The 20,408-nt window shown below is 33.6% G+C and overlaps 1 long non-coding RNA gene across 3 annotated transcripts; it reads left to right on the top strand.

Moving 5' to 3' along the window:
- Nucleotides 1-7,260: 7,260 nt before the first annotated feature.
- On the top strand, nucleotides 7,261-19,990 carry LOC148607930 (uncharacterized). Of its 3 annotated transcripts, XR_015915340.1 has the most exons (4): nucleotides 7,261-7,536; nucleotides 8,126-8,216; nucleotides 13,423-13,453; nucleotides 17,437-19,990. It is a non-coding gene; the product is annotated as an uncharacterized LOC148607930 (long non-coding RNA). The 3 variants fall into 3 exon arrangements; XR_015915341.1 differs by lacking the exons at nucleotides 13,423-13,453; nucleotides 17,437-19,990 and adding an exon at nucleotides 9,349-11,379 and having other exon boundaries at nucleotides 7,262-7,536; XR_015915339.1 differs by lacking the exon at nucleotides 13,423-13,453 and having other exon boundaries at nucleotides 7,269-7,536.
- Nucleotides 19,991-20,408: the final 418 nt, after the last annotated feature.

The following is a 20,408-nucleotide window of genomic DNA, read 5'->3' as shown; positions in this document are numbered from 1 at the left end:
AAGGGATATTTCTAAGTCTACCATATAGTTCTATCAACCGTAAGTAATTTGCAACAAAAACACACACATGACTAAACTCTATGACAAACATGACGCTTTTTTCATCTTGTGTTGTTTATTTTCCTTTTATGTGTGAAAACGTTTCAAATATTAATCAAGGAAACCAAGGTTATAGCGGTAATCAAAAGAATGTAATCCAGTGACAAAGACCAGACATGGAAAACAGATATACACAACAAAGAACATAAAGTAACTAAAATCATACATACAAAGCAACAAAAGCAAATGAGCAATTCGGACTTCACTAAAAACTGGGAGCATAGACCAGGTGTATCGGTAGGGTAAGCGTCCTCTGTTTTTCTAGAAACACCCGCCGAGTTGCTCATAAAAAGTCAAGTCCGGGGTAGACAAACGAAGAAAGGAAAACTATGGCACGTTGAACAAATCAGTTTTCATTGCGCATGTGGATACACCATAACGATCCACGAGTTCATGGTGACGACCATAAAACTTTTGTAGTGATTATTTTAATCTTGTAGTAAGATAACCTTGTTCCAGAAGCCTATTTGTTAGAATTCTTGCGCGATAAAAAAAGTCTGCGTAGTTTTGGCAAGCTCTGGCATAACGTATGAGTTGTTATATGATCACTCCATACGTAGATGCTGATGGGATGTTGCCACAGATGGAAGGAAAGTTGACAATTCTGAATGAAAAGTCATCACGTTTGTCGTTAAGTTTGATCAATAGTTTTCCTTTACCATCGATTTCTAAGTGTAGGTCAAGATATGAGGCTGACTTCACAATGCCTGTAGTACCCTTTATCTCAAGTGATGTGGGGTAGGTGCGATGTATAATGTAATAGAGACATTTCCCAGACAACTACCAAATGTAATTCTCCTGTGTAATACCGGTATAGCGAAAATGGTTATGGTGTAAATGGCAAAGAGTCAACAACCCCATCGGGATGAAATATCGCCTAAGGCTAACTATCGATAAATGAATGACGAAGAAACCCTCCCACCACAGGGCAGGCCGCGACTGGCCTAAAAATAACATAACACACAGGTACCACGAAATAGTTGTCCCATGTTCTGTGAAACTAATTTATTTGTGAGAACCAAGTTTTGTGGTTTAAACAAAAAATGTCAGATCGTAGATCCTTGAATTCGTAGGTTTGAAAGTTTTATCATGCAAAGAAAAGGAAAATTTCCTTAGTATATCTGGAACAATAACACTTTTACAGTACTCCAGCAACATGAAAGTAGACTGAAAGTTAAAACGAAACTTTATGAACAGAGGCCTGAAATTCCTGACTTAGGACGGGCGCAAAATGCGGCGGGGTTAAAGTCCTTTGGCGTGATCACATATGTATATTTTATATCATGATTCGGGTTTGAATGAGAGCTTTCCAAGGTAATACTTACTTTATTGCCTCGCAACTATTATTGAAAAATACACCTGGATCAGGTATATATCTGAGTTTGCGGCTACCTTAATGAACTAATTCATCTTCACTTTAAACAAAAACCTATTTACATCTAGTTTATCATATTATCAATTAAGCAGAAAAAAGGTACGACTCTTTAAATGCAGCTGACGCATGCTTTCGATTTGCCATTAGAACCAATTAAAAAATATTGTATTTATTGTTTTATAAAAAATTTAAGGAAGTCATGTAAAGCGACTTAGTTTTTAAATCATTAGGTTAGATATACGATTAATAAAAATTCAAATAAATGTAGTTGATGATTAAGTTGTGGATGTAAATTTTAGAGGTTTAAACTTCCGTGTACGCTTGTTAAAATTGGAAATACTCCAATTTATAAATTAATAATATGTGAATATGAAACAAATATACAAAGTAACTTACAAGTCGAAAAAAAATGAATAAATAATTTGGATTCTACTAGAATGATGTGTACTTAGTTTTTTTTTCGCAAGGTATTGAAACATTGTTTTATTGTTGGCGCTACTAATTTGTCTGTTACCAAGTGAACAAGAATTAAAGTACTTACTTACCTCAACTCATCATAACACAAATAGTCTGTTATCTATATTCATTCATCCATGCTTTTAATGGGTTGCCATTTTCATGCTTGTATGTAGTGCTGACAAGGAAACTCCTTTTTTGAAACAGGGGAAAAAACGCTTGAATATTGACAACAAAATTAAGGACTGCAATTTATTAGAGAAATTTTCAAGACAACTACCAAATGTAAAAACTTTCATCTATATTTGTGGACAATAATTATTATTGTGTTCATCATTCATGTAATTAAATTTTATTGTAAAGCGTGGCATTTGTTTATTTATTTGTTTGTTTGTTTGATTTGTTGTTTTTTTATTTGTTTTTCTATAATTTTTGCTGGAGTAAACTACACAGATTATGCTATTTAGCATGTTTGTGTTCTTGGATACAGAAAAACACTATTTCAGACTATTGCACATTATTTGTGTCAAGGAAAATGATGCAAAAAATATTTCGCCATACTATGCTTAAGGGTCTGATGAAAGATGTTTTTTTTTTAACTTAAATGCAATTTTCTTTTTTAAAAAGTGCAAATTTTTCTTTTATTTCAGCTTGGGTTTTGTCAAGTATTGTGTGCCATGCTTTAAACTCCATCTACATTATCTTAAATCTACTTGTGACCTAGAAGCCAGTAGGACTGTGTCATTGGGTATTTCCGTAGCTTTAGCATAGGTGTATGTCGTTGTAACAATCACACTGCAGTTTGCTTTTGACATCATTCCAGTGTACCCGGGACTTAATTGGAGAGAACCGTAGCCTAACGCGCGAATTGCCATTCACTTTGTTTTCTACCTTATCATAAAATATCTGTGCAAGAGAAGTTGTCGTACAGAAGATGTAGAGCAGCATAAACGGACGAACGATCGGGTTTGATTTCCACTGAATATTTTGCTTTACTGTGGTAAAGCATTAATATTTTGGTGTTGAAATTAATTGTATTTCCAGACAAAACTGTAATTTAGAATCATTATTGGTCATTAAAACAAGGACAAATCATAGAACAACAGAATCTTAACGTGGTTAAGTATTAAAAACGAAAAACAAATCTACTTTTATTCAATAAATAACAAATGGGTTCTCGGTTGAAGACATTTACAATTTATTGCAAAATTCAAAGGAAATGTTCTTCAAATGTATCTGTATCCTGTGTAACTAAACATTGTATTGAACATTTAAATCAGTATTTATCAAAACTATTTAAAGCAGAAAAGAACGATTTTTAAACGTTATGAATCCTTAGAATTAGGAAATGGATGTGAAGGGAACCAGAATTCTAAAGTATAACGACATGACGGGGTAAATAGACAAGCACAACAAACAACATAAAAAACAAATTAACACGTGTAGAGAAATAAAAGTAATCGAGTAAGTGAAACTCTATTAAAACTGGGAACACAAACCAGGTAAGCGCCCTCTGCTTTTCTAGAAACACCTACCGAATTACTCTGAAAATGTCATGTTTTGGGAAGACAGAAGGGGACATGAAAACTATGACACGGTAATCATTCGGTTCCCATTGTGCAGATGAATACACCATAACGATGCTCTAGTTCATGATGACGAAAATGAAACTTAAATAGTGATGACTTTTATTTTGTAACAACATTACCCTGTTCCAGCCTGAATGTAAAACGTCTGGTGAAGTACAAAAGTCGGTGTAGTTTTTGCAAGTTCTAGCACGTATGAGATGTAAAATGAAAATCCCGTACTTAGGTGATGAAGGAATGTTTCCACAGATGAAAGGAAAGAAGTTTGTCAAAATGATGTTTCTCTTTCAATCGATCTCTAAGAATTAGTCAAGGTTTGAGACTGATTTGAATGTCTTTCGTGTCATTTACGTCAAATTATTTGGGATAGATGCGAAGTATAAAATTCCCGAATCAAGTATTGTTTAAAGATAACACTTAATCTATAAAGTGAAATCTGCTATTAAAGGATCTGGCTAAATGATGTTCCTTCTTTGGATAAGATCCGCTTTAAACTCAGCCTAATAAGTGTGAAAGAATAGTTCAGCAGAATATAATAGCGGAGTATAGTTTTTTCACCTTGGTACGCAGACCGTCTGTTCTTTAACACATCCACTAAACTGAACAAAAAAGCCAGCATTTTTATGATATCTTTTGTATATGTAGAAGTTGGTTTGAATAGTTTTTACAAAGTATGAGGAATCTCTAACGAGTATAACGATTTTTTTCTAGGTGTTCCATTTTGTTTAGAATAATAACGATGTATAATGTTTCAAAGTCATGAGCTTAAATAGTACTGAGCATTGCATGTTTATAGCCTGTATTCAATCACGGTAATTGGTATGTGGAAATAACAACAAGAAAACATGTACGGATATATTTATTGCGGTTTACTTTCCATTGAAATAGTGCACTGATGATTGCATTATTATGTCAATTGTTAGCATTAATTTCCATTAACCGCCTTACATATATGTTTTCAAAAATATCTCAAATATGTCGTTGAGGAACACGTAATGACAACATTTTACTGGTTCTTCATCAAGATTCGAACAGCGTCTAACTCGACATTTACTCTAGACGCTGCAACCAGGCCTCTCAGAAAATGCAAGAATGTGACGAAGTCGGGAAAACTGAATGCACCTGGTCTATGCTCCCAGTTTTTAGTTTTAGTGGAGTCCGAGTTGGTCATTTGCTTTTGTTACTTTGTAAGTATGATTTTAGTTACTTCATGTTCTTTGTTGTGTACGTCTGTTTTCCATGTCTGGTCTTTGTCCCTGGATTACATTTTTTTTTATGATCGCTGTGACCTTGGTTCTCTTGATTATTCATTTAAGCAACGTATCCGGTTGTCAAACGACGTATGATTTAAATTACGCCCGACAAATTCGAAAAGCCTGTCTGCAGCGATAAGTAAGAGAGGAAACGGACGTCGTCTGCGGCTTGGGTTTTCATATTAGCAAAATCAGAACAAAAACAAAGAATTGAAGTTCATGGTCTTACAAGTAGGAATTTCACGTGTTCTTGATTATTTAAAAAAATATATATCATTCAAACTTACGTGTCATTTGAGAGTGAAATTGTTATCTAATACTGTGTTGGCTATCATATAAAGTGTTTATTGTAAACATGATACATCCACAACACATGAAGAATGATATTAATGTCACTTATTCTTCAATATTTATATAGACTTGAAATAACCATCACAAATTAAAACACATCACGTTTGATAACAGATTTTAACAAGTTTTTTTTTTCTGACAGTGTAAAGAAATACTGAACCATCAACTACATTTTTGTATATAATTCATTATCTTTCATTTAACGAGGCTGTATATTTAGTAAAACAAGACTCGGCTGTCATTCATCCTCTGATGAATGTGTAGTTAGCAACAGTAGTTCGCTGTTCTGATTTAAGACAGTAAAGATGGAAGCACAAAGCACATTGTATGAAAATCTGTGGAACTGTAGTTACATAGACTTTTTATCCGGTTGGAATCGAAAAATATGTCTGAATTTATAGTACAATTTTCTCATCACACCATTCTATGAACATTACCTTTTAAAAAAATAAAGGTTGTTTCTTACTTGAATCCTACAAAAAAATCTATAATCTACTGAGTGCATTATCTTAATATTGAAAAACTGACAATTTTGTTTCCTTAAACATTCACGGATATATTGTTGGTATATCGAACAGATAAAAGACATATTGTCTTAAATCTAACCGCGATTCAGGGATTTCATTCACCGCATCTACCCTTAATAAACTGAGAAAAAGGATACTACAGAGATAATGGAGCCAGTCTCAAATTTAACTGCTCTTACAGATTAATAGAAAGGGAAAACTTGTGACTAAACTATACGACAAACAAAATAATTCTCGTGCCGTATTGACAACTTTCTTTCTGTCTATGGCAACAACGTATCTGGAACATGGGAATGCAGTTACAACATTCCAGTCATCTGTACAAAAGTTGCATGATCGTTCCATCCGCGGGACTCAAATTCGTACCGCGGTCTAGCACTGGACTTTGTGCAGGCGGTGTTGCCAAAGATGTCACAGCGGTACGAGGACGAGTTTCGAGTAACATCGTTGGGAATAATTATACCCGCCCAGCGAAAGCTATATTTTTATATAGCCTAGCTGGCCGAGTGGTCTAGGGCGCTGTATTTCGTGCAAGCGGTGTTGCCATAGATGTCACAACGGTACGAGTTCGAGTCCCGCGGAGAGAACGACCAATAATTTGCATCGCAAATTTGACAGGTCTAGCATCATTGGGAATTTTTCACCTTCATTATCTTCCCTGTATCACTTTGATCCGATGGAGCAGTGTAGCGAATAGAGTTGTCACACATATTGGTTTATGTATCATAGTATACTATATTTTGTCTTAAATAGATTATCTAGTGTGATACCTCAGATATGCAGTACATCAGTACTTTGAATTTTGGATTGTTATCTGAAGTATTGATTTTATTATGATTTGTGTACAGGTGATTAAATGTCAATAATAAGCCATGTGTATGCATTCCTTTCTTTTTTACAATTCTCTTATTGGTCTAGCTGGTCATATGCCGTCAGTTCTACCTGAAAGAGGGAAATTCGTTTGTCATGGGCATTCTTGAGCCAAAACTTGAACTGGACAGAGCTCCAAATATCCGCCATCTTGAATTTAAAAATAATTCTTTACATTCTTACAAACTTCAACACATTCTTACCATGAAGTCAACTGTATTTATTCAGAACACACGTTTTCTATATTTTTGTACTAACCATAGATTTAACATTGAATCCTGATAATAATGAGTAGGAATGATATGGAGTTTTGTATCAGAGATAAAACACCATTAACCATATTAAACCGTTTAATACAATATATAAAACACTGAATGTATCATGGAGTGAATGACACATCTATTTCAACAGTTTCAACTAAATGAAACATAAAAATATTTAAACTTATTCATATGTATGTAGATTAGTAAATTTGCATGTAGATCAGATATGGGAAATGCCAAATATGTATTTTCATAACTTTCAAATTATATTTTTAAGCAAAGTCTGTATTTTACCACAGGAGCACCACCGATGAGATTATATTTCAAAATTATGAACATTTGAAATTACTAGTATCATTGTCCGTATTGTTATAGTTTAAGTGCAATTTTAATGTAAATGCAAACTGAGTTATCTATCTTTGCACCGTGTTTATACCGTTTATTTTATTTTGAAGGGTTTTGTTATTCATATGCAAATGAATCCATGAAACTGAGATGAGATCGGTTATTATCTACCGGCCGTGATGCAAACTACCCGGCTATAATGGCGCCAAACGATGGACTTCGTTTGGAATTCCAATGTTCTGAACTTTTGCCGACACGCGCGGGACCAGACAGATTTATTGTGTGCGCACCTTCAGATCTGATGTTTACTTCCGGTTGTTTCCGTTGACGGAAAATTTGAGTACAGACGGCAGAACGTTGCTTATTATTCAGTTGTTATTATTATTATTTGGTGTTGTAACATAAATACTGGTATGATATGTATTTAATTATATCACTTAATGAATGTTCTAAACGACTGTTGAGTATTTATAAAGACTCTGGAGTATTTTTTTGTGTGAAAATTTTGTGATAGGACAGTGGTTAGACATTATTGATTAAAACTATTAGTTTTGAGAAAGGGAGGAATGTGTTAGGACACTATATGACTTTAGAGTTATTATTTCTCATGTTTATTACTAATTAAATTATATGTACTTAATGATATAAAACAACCAAAGAAGGAATCAAAAGAACATATTATTAAAATTCAGTTATCGATACAAAACAAAAATGTCCAGTCAAATGCACATGTATGTAAACAATTCCTTGGAGAAAGACAAATTATAAACAAGTCAAAGGAAGGAAATGTATTTATACCCGTAGGTCAAATGAATGTCAAATACTTGGGAATTGAATGGGTCAATTAATCGTGCCGCAATGCGGGTAAACTGGACACACTCATGTATATACTATGTTGTGATGTAATATTGTTTTGCATAATAGGTTAGTATATATATGAACATTTTGTGTATTTCTCAGATTCTCGCTTATTCTCTTTTCTCTTTTAACATCGTAAAAGAAGTTGCAGTCAACTTTGTACTTCTTTTGAAATATACTCCGTCCCGGATTCTACTACACATGGTTGGTGCCGTGGCAGTTCGTTCCTGAAAGTAAGTCGCTTTAATGTTGTGTTAGATTTTGTTTTCTGTCAAAATGATTGACTTTCAAAACATTGGCTCTGGTTGTATTATGATTTGCATTCTTTAGAAATAAATAGTTCATAATTACATTAGAGGACGACACGCGTATAGCTTCCGGTGCACCTGGTCCATGCTCCCAGTTTTTAGTGGAGTCCGAGTTGCTCATTTACTTTTGTTGCTTTGTATGTATGATTTTAGTTACTTTATGTTCTTTGTTGTGTATGTCTGTTTTCCATGTCTGGTCTTTGTCCCTGGATTACATTCTTTTGATTACCGCTATAACCTTGGTTCCCTTGATTACTCTTCCATGGTGCGATTGTCGGCCAGCACAGTTTTAAAACTTCAACAAGTTTATGTTTGTCAAGCTAGATTTAAAGCATAATCCAAGATTTAAAAATGCCAGTTTATTCAAATTGGAACCGCAGATGCGGGTTTTCTTGCTTCTCATCCGGGTATTATGCTAGAGAATAGTTTAGTACAAATGCGTCAGAGTTGACGTTTTCCATTTATGATTGCGAGCAATACAAATCAAACGGTACATCTGGGCGTGAGTGTGTTTTGGGTTATGCTCACCCATTCTCCGATGAAACTATCGGAAATGGGCATGCCAAATTGTGTATCACGAAGCAAGCCGGATACACGTATTGAACTCAATGCGGTTAGCAAATCTGAATTAGAGAATCATGTGAAGGTACCAGACGAATTTAGGGATGGGTCAATTAATCATGCCGCAATGCGGGTAAACTGAACTCTCACACATATACTATGTTGTGATCTAACATTGTTTGACATAATAGGTTAGTATATAAATGAAATTTTGTGTATTTCTCAGATCCTCGCTTATACTCTCTTTAATTAAAATTGCAGTCGATTTTTTTTCTTCTTTGGAAATACATTCGTCCCGGGTTCTACTACAATTCGTAACTGAAGATTTGTACAAACAGTGTTTTTGAGCATCCTATGCATAAGTTCAAGAGTTTTTTTAAAAACCGATTGTTGATAAAAGGTTTATGAATACCTGAAATAGTGTACAAGTAACACCGAGTTAATATTTTGATTACAAGTTATATTTATATTACTTTGTTTATATTTGACTTTGAAGTTCACACAACATTAAAAAAAGATGCCCCAACCCTCTTGGCCTCAAGATCAAAGGCGAACCGGACGTAAAGCCACACCCATTCCAAGATTAAATACACTAGAGTGACATAACGATTTTTCAATGGATATAAATGTAACCTAGTGGTTGTAGCACCATTTAGGGATATATAAAGTTCAAGGCGTTGATTCAAGATGTATATTGTTTTTCCAACCAATCATATCAACGGTAAAGTATAAATATATACAAGTAACCCTGCAAGTAAAATACATATAATCAGTACTAAGAAAGATAACTCTAGCACTCAAATAAGCAATTCTGCCAAAATCACATGTATGTCTCATAGTCAATAGAAAATAGTACTAGTTCTCTACTTTTTTCAATATTATCGAATATAAACTGCATAAAGTATTTGGTTTGCAAAAATAAACACATCTGTTAAAAAATAATGCACATCTTTTGAAAATACAAGTTATTAATAAAACGTATGTATAGACAAGACAAATAAGCTGTTAAAATGCACATAACAGCAAATCATGCTGAAAACACTACACTTAGCACAAAAATACATATAAATAACAACATGCAACACAACATACCATGTATATGGTACAAAGGTCTTCTCGTCAGAAAAAGTAGTTACAAATGTGGGATCTACATCATCAGCTCATCAATAAGTACAAGCTGTAACAAAAATAGCTATCATAAGTACTGGGTCTATTTGGAGTACTCTCTGATCATTTCAATTTTCAACATAAAACCATATACATTTACCTATTAGAACATATTATAGTCAAAAGTTAACGGGTTTATAATGAAAAATATTATTTATCTGTTATTTTAATCTTTTGATCTCTAAATTTAGCCTTTTTATGATTTTAAGTATTTTAAACAATATTTAAATGTTTTTATCAATAAAATTAATGATTTTTTATACTCTTATGTGGTTTATTATTTTATACAGCACTTTCACCCAGAAATCACACACTCTGGCCATTTATACAAATCTTACATAAAACTGTGGAATATGGAACTATAGTAACTAACCTTAAATACAGAAAAGATGACCACTAGAAATAAATGCAGAAAACCAAAGTAAATTAATAAAGTTGACTAGAAATTAATATGTCTGCCAATCAATCACAAATCTGGCTGTCAAGAGAAAGAAACAATAGAATTTCCCTCCAAATGTGACACATGACCAAAATGAACCAACAAAAGACAAACAATCAGAGTTTTCCCAAAGTAGAATGATAAAACCTACGAGTATAGGAATAGAGAGCACCTGCTATAAAGATGCACTCAACCATGAAATCAACATATAGTAAACTAGTAGTGCAATCACTGAGGCATAGAATGATCTCCGACCATTCATGACAATGAATGCAATACACATTATAGTACATGTATAGCAAGAATGAACACAATTTATATAATTAAGTAAATTCATTTATTTATCAGAAATACAAGGATAAAAATAATAACTGTAATATACAAAATATCCACTCCACTACATACTCCCCTCTGTTGGAAAAATGGACGTCCACGTCATTTATCTGTATGTGATGGCGTCTTTAAAATCTCCGAGATGGTACGTGCTGCTTCTGTCTTCATGTTGGTAATTAGGTCGGACTGGGCTAAGTTGGCAACACAGTTGACTTTCTCCTTCCACTCACTGGTAACGCTGACCGCTGACTTGGTGGTATCATACTCTCTAAAAGTATACCATGCTGGATGTTTCCTCGTGCAAGTTGAGCGTCGGACAGGAATATCATCAATCGTACTGGTTTCATCTAGCGAATCCTCTGTCTCAGGTGTATCTTCCTAGTGACTTTAACTACCATCATGACTGTGAGAGCTCTCATTTACAACAGGATCCTCCTCTTCAGCATCTGTAGCAGTATGGGCGTCCCCATGTTAGTCTGTTGTATCATCCACAGCTTCACTGATGTTTTCCTCTGGCTGTGCTTCATCAACATCAGGACCAGATGTCTCATCAATGACGGTTCTGTCACTGTACAGATGTCCTTAGTCGACGGCGTAGAATTCAGGTTCTGACTCCTCTTCAGTGTCACTATCTGAGATAGAATCTTCTTTCTGTCTTTCCTGTCTCTTCGGTGAGTGTCTTTGTTTAGCAGCTGGTTTGGTGGACACATCTCTGTCATACATAAATCCAATTGGCAGAAGTAAATTCCGATGGCGTGTTCTTTTCTTTCCGGCACCATCTTCACGTTGTACGGTGAATACTGGAATGTCGGAATTCGGTTGAGCAATGACAGTATATGGCTCCTCTTCCCATTTGTCGGAGAGTTTGTGCCTGCCGTCAAATACAACATTCCTGACTAGGACTTTGTCACCATCTGTAATTGCAGCTCCTCTAACCTTGGTGTCATAGGTTTTCTTCTGCTTTTCTCTGGCTTTCTTGGCTGTTTCATCTGCAAGTTGGTATGCATTGCTAAGACGGTCCCTTAGTTCTTGGATGTATTTCGTGCTGGGTTGAAGATTCTCATCTCTCATTCCGAAAACTACATCAACCGGCAATCTAGGGTTGTGTCCGAACATAAGCAGGTAAGGAGACTGGCCTGTTGATTAATGCCGCGTACAGTTGTAAGCATGGATTAGAGGTGCTATGTACTTCTTCCAGTTGGTCTTTTGGTGGTTCTCTAGTGATCCTAACATATCCAGGATGGTACGGTTAAATCGCTCTGTCATACCGTTGCCTTGTTGGTGATAACTGGTGGTCCTGGACTTTTTCATGCCAGTAAGCCTGCACAGCTCCTTAATAACCTAGAAACATAGAACAGGAAATAAACCAGTATAAAAAGTTCACACAATATGAATTTATTCATTTATAAGCAAGTATGATCGAATAAGCCTTAAATGTCTGAATAAACGCAAAACACGTTTAATCAGTCCAAAAATTTTTGATTAAACGCACAATGAGTTTAGCCAGTCCAATAACGTCTGATTAAACGCAAATCGGGTTTAGTCAGTCCAAAAAAGGTCTGATTAAACGCAAAATACGTTTAATCAGTCAAGATGTTTCTGAATAAACGCAAAATAAGTTTATACAGTTGAAAATGGACTTTTAACTAAAACAGTTACTACAAAAAACTGTACCAATATTATCAGTCTATCTCAGTCCTTTTGACAGTCATTATCAGTTATATATGGACTGAATCAGTTAAAATATGACGGACAGTCGGTTTTGTTTGTACAGCAGTGTTAGTACCTAATCTGAACTTTAATTATTATAGGTAAGTCTTAATTAACTTTTAAATATTTGCACGATTTTGTGTCATAAAATAAAATAAAGAATTCTGAAACACTAAAGTGTTACACTAAACCCGTATATTCAGTTATATGATCTTTATTTCACAGATGTGTCAGCTACTTCCTCTATATTGCCACCGTGCTATTACAAAGGTGGACAATCCCGTCAGTCACATCCTGTATATAAGTACCCAACGGATGGATATGCCTAATTACATAAACAAATTGATGACCAATCTAATATACAATTTTTTATATATTTAATCAAGAAGAACTTTAATTTTGAATTCCTATCATCATGGAAACTATGAAAAATAGTTATTATGATTTAAAAATAATGCCTAATGCCACATAATTTAAGAGGATTATTTGCCAAACAAATCACAGGTAAGTGATGACATCAGGAAGAACCGTGCATGCAAGGAAAACTTACGTAAGGTGCAGGCAATAATTACATACAGCTATCATTTTATTGTTAATCATTTTGGTTTTTTTTTAAACTGCTTTGTCAACGAATGTTTTATTCTGAGCAAGCCACGGCAGTATGCGCATTTTTAAAATGATACTAATCCAAAAATATAGTCGTAAATCACAGTTTCTGAAAGACAAAGAAAAGACTTTTCTGCTCTCACGTCTTGCTATTTGCAGAAAATATATTTGTAACTGTGACAAATTGCATTGTCTTAAAACATAGTTTCATTACTACGATCCCAAAGGGAGTGTTTATGGTTGTATTTTCAACTTGGTTCTGTATACTTATGGCAAGAAAAAGCATCAATATCCGGTTTGTACCTTGATTTTCAGGAGCTGAAAAACAGCATAATGGCAGTTTCAGGTGCGTATACTTGTATATATGCGATTGAGAGCCAAACCAGTCTCGGAAAATATTCGCTAATTTCGATAACTAAATACAAATCGAATCACAGCTTTTCCAAGAATGGATTGGCAATAATAATCTGCAGTATGGCGCCCAGATATTTACGAAAATTACGTAATCAATATAACCTATAATTCTCGGGTCATTGAAGTTATGAAAGGAAAACGAAACAAAACGAAACGAAAATAATTGATAAAAGAAATAATCAATACGAATCAATTTTTAAAAAAATGAATCAAATCGTAATAAAAACATAATTAAACGATACAAATCAAAACAGAATGAAGCGAAAATTAAAATTAAATCAAGGAAATCTTTTAAGACGTTTCACAAATTATGACAACCATAATGTTTACCAGTTCCGGACAATTCGACCTAAAGACATTTCGGATCATAACAACCAATCATTCCTTATGAATGCCGGATATTTCGGCCAATAGAAATATCAGACCTTGGCATATAGTATAATGCTTTATGATATATATCATTACACAATTTACTACATTTGAAGGTTCTTTGTCAAATCAGAGCCGACAAAAATATCTTTAATTAATGTTTCTTTGGGATCGTTTAAAGGTTTCACCTTCACCATATTACATATTTTCATAGACCTGCAATGTTGTCAATATTAAATGGTGCTTTCAATAAGTTGACTAATAGCATCATATTCGTTTTAGACATAAGTAAAAAGGAACTGTGTGTCACAGTGAATACATTTACCGACCGCATTGGTCTCACATTGTAAAATTTATATATCGGTCATTAGATATCAATACTTCCGGTTTGTGCTTGTGATGTCATCTTGTGAAGACAGAATCTTGAGAATGAAAACATTCAATCAATCCACTATGGTTTCTTGCATTGTAAAATAAATTTGCACGATTGTTATTGGTGTATTAATGAGTCGATATAGCTTAAACTTTAAGTATTGAAATTTGTTTACAATGAGTTCAAAAAATAAGTTGTGTTCTCTGCAAAAAGAAGTTTTTATTTAATTTGTGTTACTTGCAATACATACAGCAAATATAAAGTCAGTTTTGTTGTGTATGTCTGCTTCTTTTCCTCTTATCGTGGTTTTCCATTTTCCTTCGCAAAAGCATAAAAAATGTATCTACTGCATCAACAGCACAGCTCATACGTTATGCTAGAGCCTACCGAAACTAAGTGGATTTTTTGTACCGCGATAAAACTTTTACAAAAGTGCTTAAAGATTAAAGTCATCACTACAAACATTATCTGGTCTATATAATATTCCTCGTCTGGCGTAGACAGTTGGGGTTCTCCTCTTTTTTCACCTAGTGTCATTTGCCCATTTCGAAGGTCGTGAGGCTCAAAGATTGGGCTTCCTTTTGTTTTGTTTTTGTTCTTTTTTTTTTTACATGTTTTATCTGTATTTTAAGTGTATACACTTCTTGCTTCTTTTCAATTAATAATATGCCTTGAAAAGGACAGTGTTATTATACTTTAGTATATTTTGAGTATTTTCATGTCCTCATAAAATAAATAGTGTCATTTAAACTAATTTACTTTCAAAATACCTTGTTTGTTTTCTTTAAGTGGTCATCGCTTTTTCTACTGATAACAGTGCCAATGAGATATTGGCGATTGTTTTCGTTGCTAATTCACGATGTCATATTAATGCTCAATACAGTTAGATTTGATTAAGCGTAAATAAAAGATAATCAACAACCGGATGGTTCGATTCTTTCCAAATAAAGGTCTTATAATTGGAATTATAAAACAAATCCTACAAAAGGAATATCATCCTTTTAGTACATATTTTGTCAGTATTAATATTGAGACAACCAGTTATCACACTTTTCGAGAAATGGGGAAATCCAACATCTAAAATAGGACCTCGTGTAAGATCTTCTACTTATCATATAAGAACTAGGGCTATACCAAGGCAAATATGGAGAAACTGTAATAGCAAAGGCACATTGCTTTTGTTGCTTTGTATGTTTTATTTTGGTCCTTTTAGGTTCTTTTTTTTTTGTGTTTGTTATTCATGTCTGCCTTTGTCCCTTGTTACATTCTTTTGATTTCCGGTCCAATGCTTTTTACTATTACTGTCCCCAAATGTTGCCAAAGTTTCGTTATAGGTGTAATTTATAAAGACAGTCGCCTTTTTCACTGCTTTGACTTCAATGACTTCAAACGAAGAATTTTTTAGTGTTGTAATACTGCTTTTCTTTCATTCCCATATAATATTCTTCCTCGCTGGCTGTTCAATAGTGGTTCGGAACATGAAAATTGACCATGGAAACAACAGACGATTTCTTATTTGAATACTGGTACTAGATGAATGAATCAATTCATTATTTGCAATGATTTCAATGGTTCTTTATCTACTAAAGATTTCACCTTGGCGATGTGATATTCTTTCACCGTTCAAATGATCATGGTGCACGGATGCAAATTTAATATTAAATATTTTCGAGTCCAAAATTTTTCCAGGCTAAGATTTTGTACTCAGAAATAAACAGAAAGAATGATTTACCCACTTGTTGATTATACGTTATGACAAATTGTTGCACGGTCCGATTCAGTTTCCCTTCTTAATGTAAAAAATTGGAAATAACAGTCCCACGTACATCAATGGCTCCCTCTTCTCCTATTCCCTATTTCGGACGTATTAAATGACACATAACGTACCATTAGGGATTCAATAATGGTAATCGTACATGCCTGCAATAAGCCGTTATTTTATTTCTATATGAATTACCATATAATTTTTTTTCTCGGTTTTTTATTTTTTTCACAATCCGTCATGGCTTCTGGAACAGGGTTATGTTGCTACAAGATTGTACAGAAGTATTATGGTCGTCATCATGAACTCGTGGATCGTTATGGTGTATCGTATCCATCAGCACCATGAAAACTGATTTATTCAACAGGCCATAGTTTTCCTTTCCTGGTTTGTCTACCCCGGACATGACTTTTTATGAGCAACTCGGCGGGTGTTTCTAGAAAAGCAGAGGACGCTTACCCTACCGGTGCACCTGATCCATGCTCCTAGTTTTTAGTGGAGTCCGAGTTGCTCATTTACTTTTGTTACTTTGTATGTATAATTTTAGTTACTTTATGTTCTTTGTTGTGAATGTCTGTTTTCCATGTCTGGTCTGTGTCCCTGGATTACATTCTTTTGATTGCCGCTATAACCCCTTAAAGTACTTGTTTTCCTCTCAGTGTATTATATAAACATAAATTTTATCTTTCATGGTTTATTGATTGTGGGAAAAGAGAATAGAAATACTTAAAATGTTTACTTTTTTAATACACTACATTAGATTCGTGCAAAGTAAATCCAATGTGATAAAACACATATCACAACTTCTTCAAAAGGTTTTAAAAACCAATCTTATATGACATATGACAGTATATGGCAACTCATGTAAGGGATGTATGGGGTTCATAATAGGTATGAAGATGTTGAAAATACATATCAATCTGAAACCATGATAATTACCGAAGAGTAATCACTTTTAAGTGAAAAAAAATACACATAAAATATAAACATTATATGTTTATATACGAGTGAAGCCATTGTGAAGGAATAAAAAACGTCTATGTTAAAAGTCAAGCAGAGAATAACTAGGTTTTACAAGATTTAACACGCTATGTCGTGTTTAGAATACGCCTACTCAACCATATACGATAAAAACCAAGTATGTAAGCAATAAATCAGGGAATGGGAAAGACATGGTACAAGTACTTAATAGTATGCAATAGCAATTAACCAAATATCTAAGAATTCCTTCCAAAAAAAGTTAAAAAATATGTTCCGAAAATTTCCATTACCCATCACCTAAAAAATCACTAAATCGTGAGATACACAGGATATAAACCTAACTTGGGGAGGCATGGCACAAGCCATCATGCAAAAACAATTATCAAATATTTAAGCTTTAGCTCAAATAATAGCTGAAAATCTATTACAGAAACATCTATAATGCATCACCTAAATATTTACTAAGTCGTGCGGCAAGCGACAAACCTGGAAAGGGGACATGGTACAAGTCATCAAGCAATAGCAATATATAAGATATCTTAGCTTTCCCTAAGACAGAAACTGAGAAATCTGTTCCAGAAATGTATAACGATCGGATGGACAAGGCCATTCCAATATAGCCACACTGTAAAGAGCAGAGTAGTAGAGTAATGAGGATGAAGATGTAAAAAATATTATGAACCTGACACCATACGGATTGTCGAAAATAAGTGACTTATAAGAGAGAAAACAAGAGACATAAAATAAGAAAAACTATATTAGAAACAATAGATGACTAGATTATGGCTTTCAAACAGGGAAGAAGGAGAATGTGAACAAAGACATACAAGATTACTAGATATGTTAAAAGTTAATCAAAATATGTAACAAGTGGAGGCTATCTATTTTAGCGATTAATTATAATTGATACAAATTTGACTTAAGCAGAGGTGACAAAAATATACTATACAGAAAATAAATTGTAATACACATGAGTGGGACCACAGAAGATTTATTAATTTACATTACTTCACAATAAGGAGTTCTTTTTTGTTTCATTGCGTTTTTATTTTTAGATTTTCATGTATATAGAAAGAAATCCAATTTAATTTTTGTTCCTGTTTTTGGTATAACCTAGATTTTCTTTTTCAAGGAATTGTAATTCGGTGAATAAAACCTGAATTACAGTGCAGTCAATACACCCCATTAATAGGGTTTACCACCCTGTGATGACTAATGTTAAAAGGAAATTTATTACTGTGAAAATTTGAATTTTGATAATAAGAATGTACTTTACATTGAAATATGATGATGCAACAAAAATGTTAAGCTCTATTTTTGGTTGAAACCATTTACGGTGAAAACGGAATAAGGAAAAAATATACGTTTTAGCTAGAATTTGTTAACGTGACAAACATACATTTTTAGAAATATACTTCTCACACAATAAATTAACGAAGTCGTTAAATATGCTCATTCGTATGTGATATTAATCCGATATTGTTTTCAAATTGTTAAGATAGCATTTTTGGGTTATGTTTTTGTGTTAATTGTATGATTTTTGATGTACCTGGTTCTCAACCCCGCATAGGAAGAATGGGGATTGAATTTACATACGATGGGGGCATACATTTTTGTAGGTTTAAACTGTTCTGGAGTTTGCATGTCAGTTAACTGCTAATAGTTCATAGTTTATAGGTTTGTGAATTAAGAGGGAGGGTTGTGATCACGTCAAAGTACATTAACCCAGCCACATTTTGTTGCACCTTTCCCAATTCAGGAATGTATTGCCTATGTCCATCTTGTTTCGTTTTCGCCTTTGGTTTATTTTTATTTTACTTGAGTATAAAATGGCAACCCTGTACCTGTGAATAATGATGTTCACGGGCCAGTCGCAGCCTGCCTTGTGATATGAGGGTTCCTTCGAAGACCGATTGGGGACATGGGCTGACATGTTCATCCCAGTGGCGTCGTTGTCTCTTTGACATATACACCATACCTATTTTCGTTATATTTGTATTAGTAAAATGGTACAAGAAGGTAATTCAGTGAAGCAAAAATTAAAAACAATAATGTGAGTTCATTCTGGTTGTCCAGGTTTGTCTATGTGCATCTGAAATAAACATAACTGTGGTTATGTTCACGTTACTTGTATATTATTCATTGTTCCCCCACCGAATTATTATAACTTGTAAATAAGTATTTTATGTACTCCAAGAAACAGTAAATGCAATCAAAGTGCTTTAATTAATAAAATGAATTCAACATTGCCTTAATCATATATTTAGAAACACAGTATGTCACTGCACAATTGGCCCTCTTTTTCTTTTTTTCCTATACTTCTCTTCCTTATCAGATAAAATATTTTTCAGATCTATTTGTAGTAAGGACTTAGTTGAAGAGAGCCGTAACACTGCTTTCTTTGCAATTATAAAAGCACAGAGTTATCCTTATATTCTTATCCCATTAGTTCATTGCGTTTTTATTATGAGTTCGATCTTGGAAATCAGCGCAACGCTTCCAATTTCTACTTATTGTCAATATGCACGATACAAAAAGTATAGGTATTAATTTTGGCATAACGTACGACATTTGATATGAAAACTCCAAATCTGATATTAAATTGGATATGTGCTTATATTAGAACTCCACTCTAACGGAGTAAGAAAAAAAGGTAATGTTTCCAGACTGTAAATAACTTAGTACTTTTTGTAATTGTAAAATATTACTTTTTAAGTTAATTGTCATTAAAATTATTTAAATCGTATCTTTTTTCTTGTTTGTAGAAGCGTTTGTTTGAATTATTAACCAAGGATTTGCGCTTCATAACTGCTTCCTATCATTATAAGGTTTTACACTCATGTATTTGTCATATGTTATAAATATAATATGCAGAAAAAAAACTAATAGAAACAACATACGAACTGCTGGTTGCCAACAAGTGTTGATTTGATGGTGTATATGATATGCGTTCATTTAGTTTAATATTGACACACACTGAGTAAATCTAAGAACAAGGTTAAATGCATCGACCTTTTCAGTATATGCATGTTTTAAAGTCAGCAACTTTGGTACGTGTTTGTACAGAATTGGAATTGTTATATCTATTCATTGGTTCATATAAAGAAAATTAAAGTTATGATTTACTATAAACTAAAGCCTTGTATCCTTTTATGCATGTGGATTATAGTACTGCGTTCATTTCAAGTGTTTAGAATATTGATTTTCGACGGATCGACGGATTTTTTTTTTAAGTTTTGATGAAATTATGTTTCTATTAGAGAACCAAGTATAATCAACTTATTTCCATTAAAAATAGTTTAGTACTACTTAACATTTAAATATATTCTTGTGTAGTACATCAGTTTATGTGTATGCAAGAGGGATAGTGTTTTCTCAAGATTTTAACTCTTTTTAGCTGAG

Source organism: Perna viridis, chromosome 9 (assembly GCF_037379345.1).
Source record: "Perna viridis isolate PV_CMFRI_1.1 ecotype Kerala chromosome 9, ASM3737934v1, whole genome shotgun sequence".
Classification (NCBI taxonomy): Eukaryota; Metazoa; Mollusca; class Bivalvia; order Mytilida; family Mytilidae; genus Perna; species Perna viridis.
This window is presented reverse-complemented; position numbering and strand designations above follow the sequence as displayed.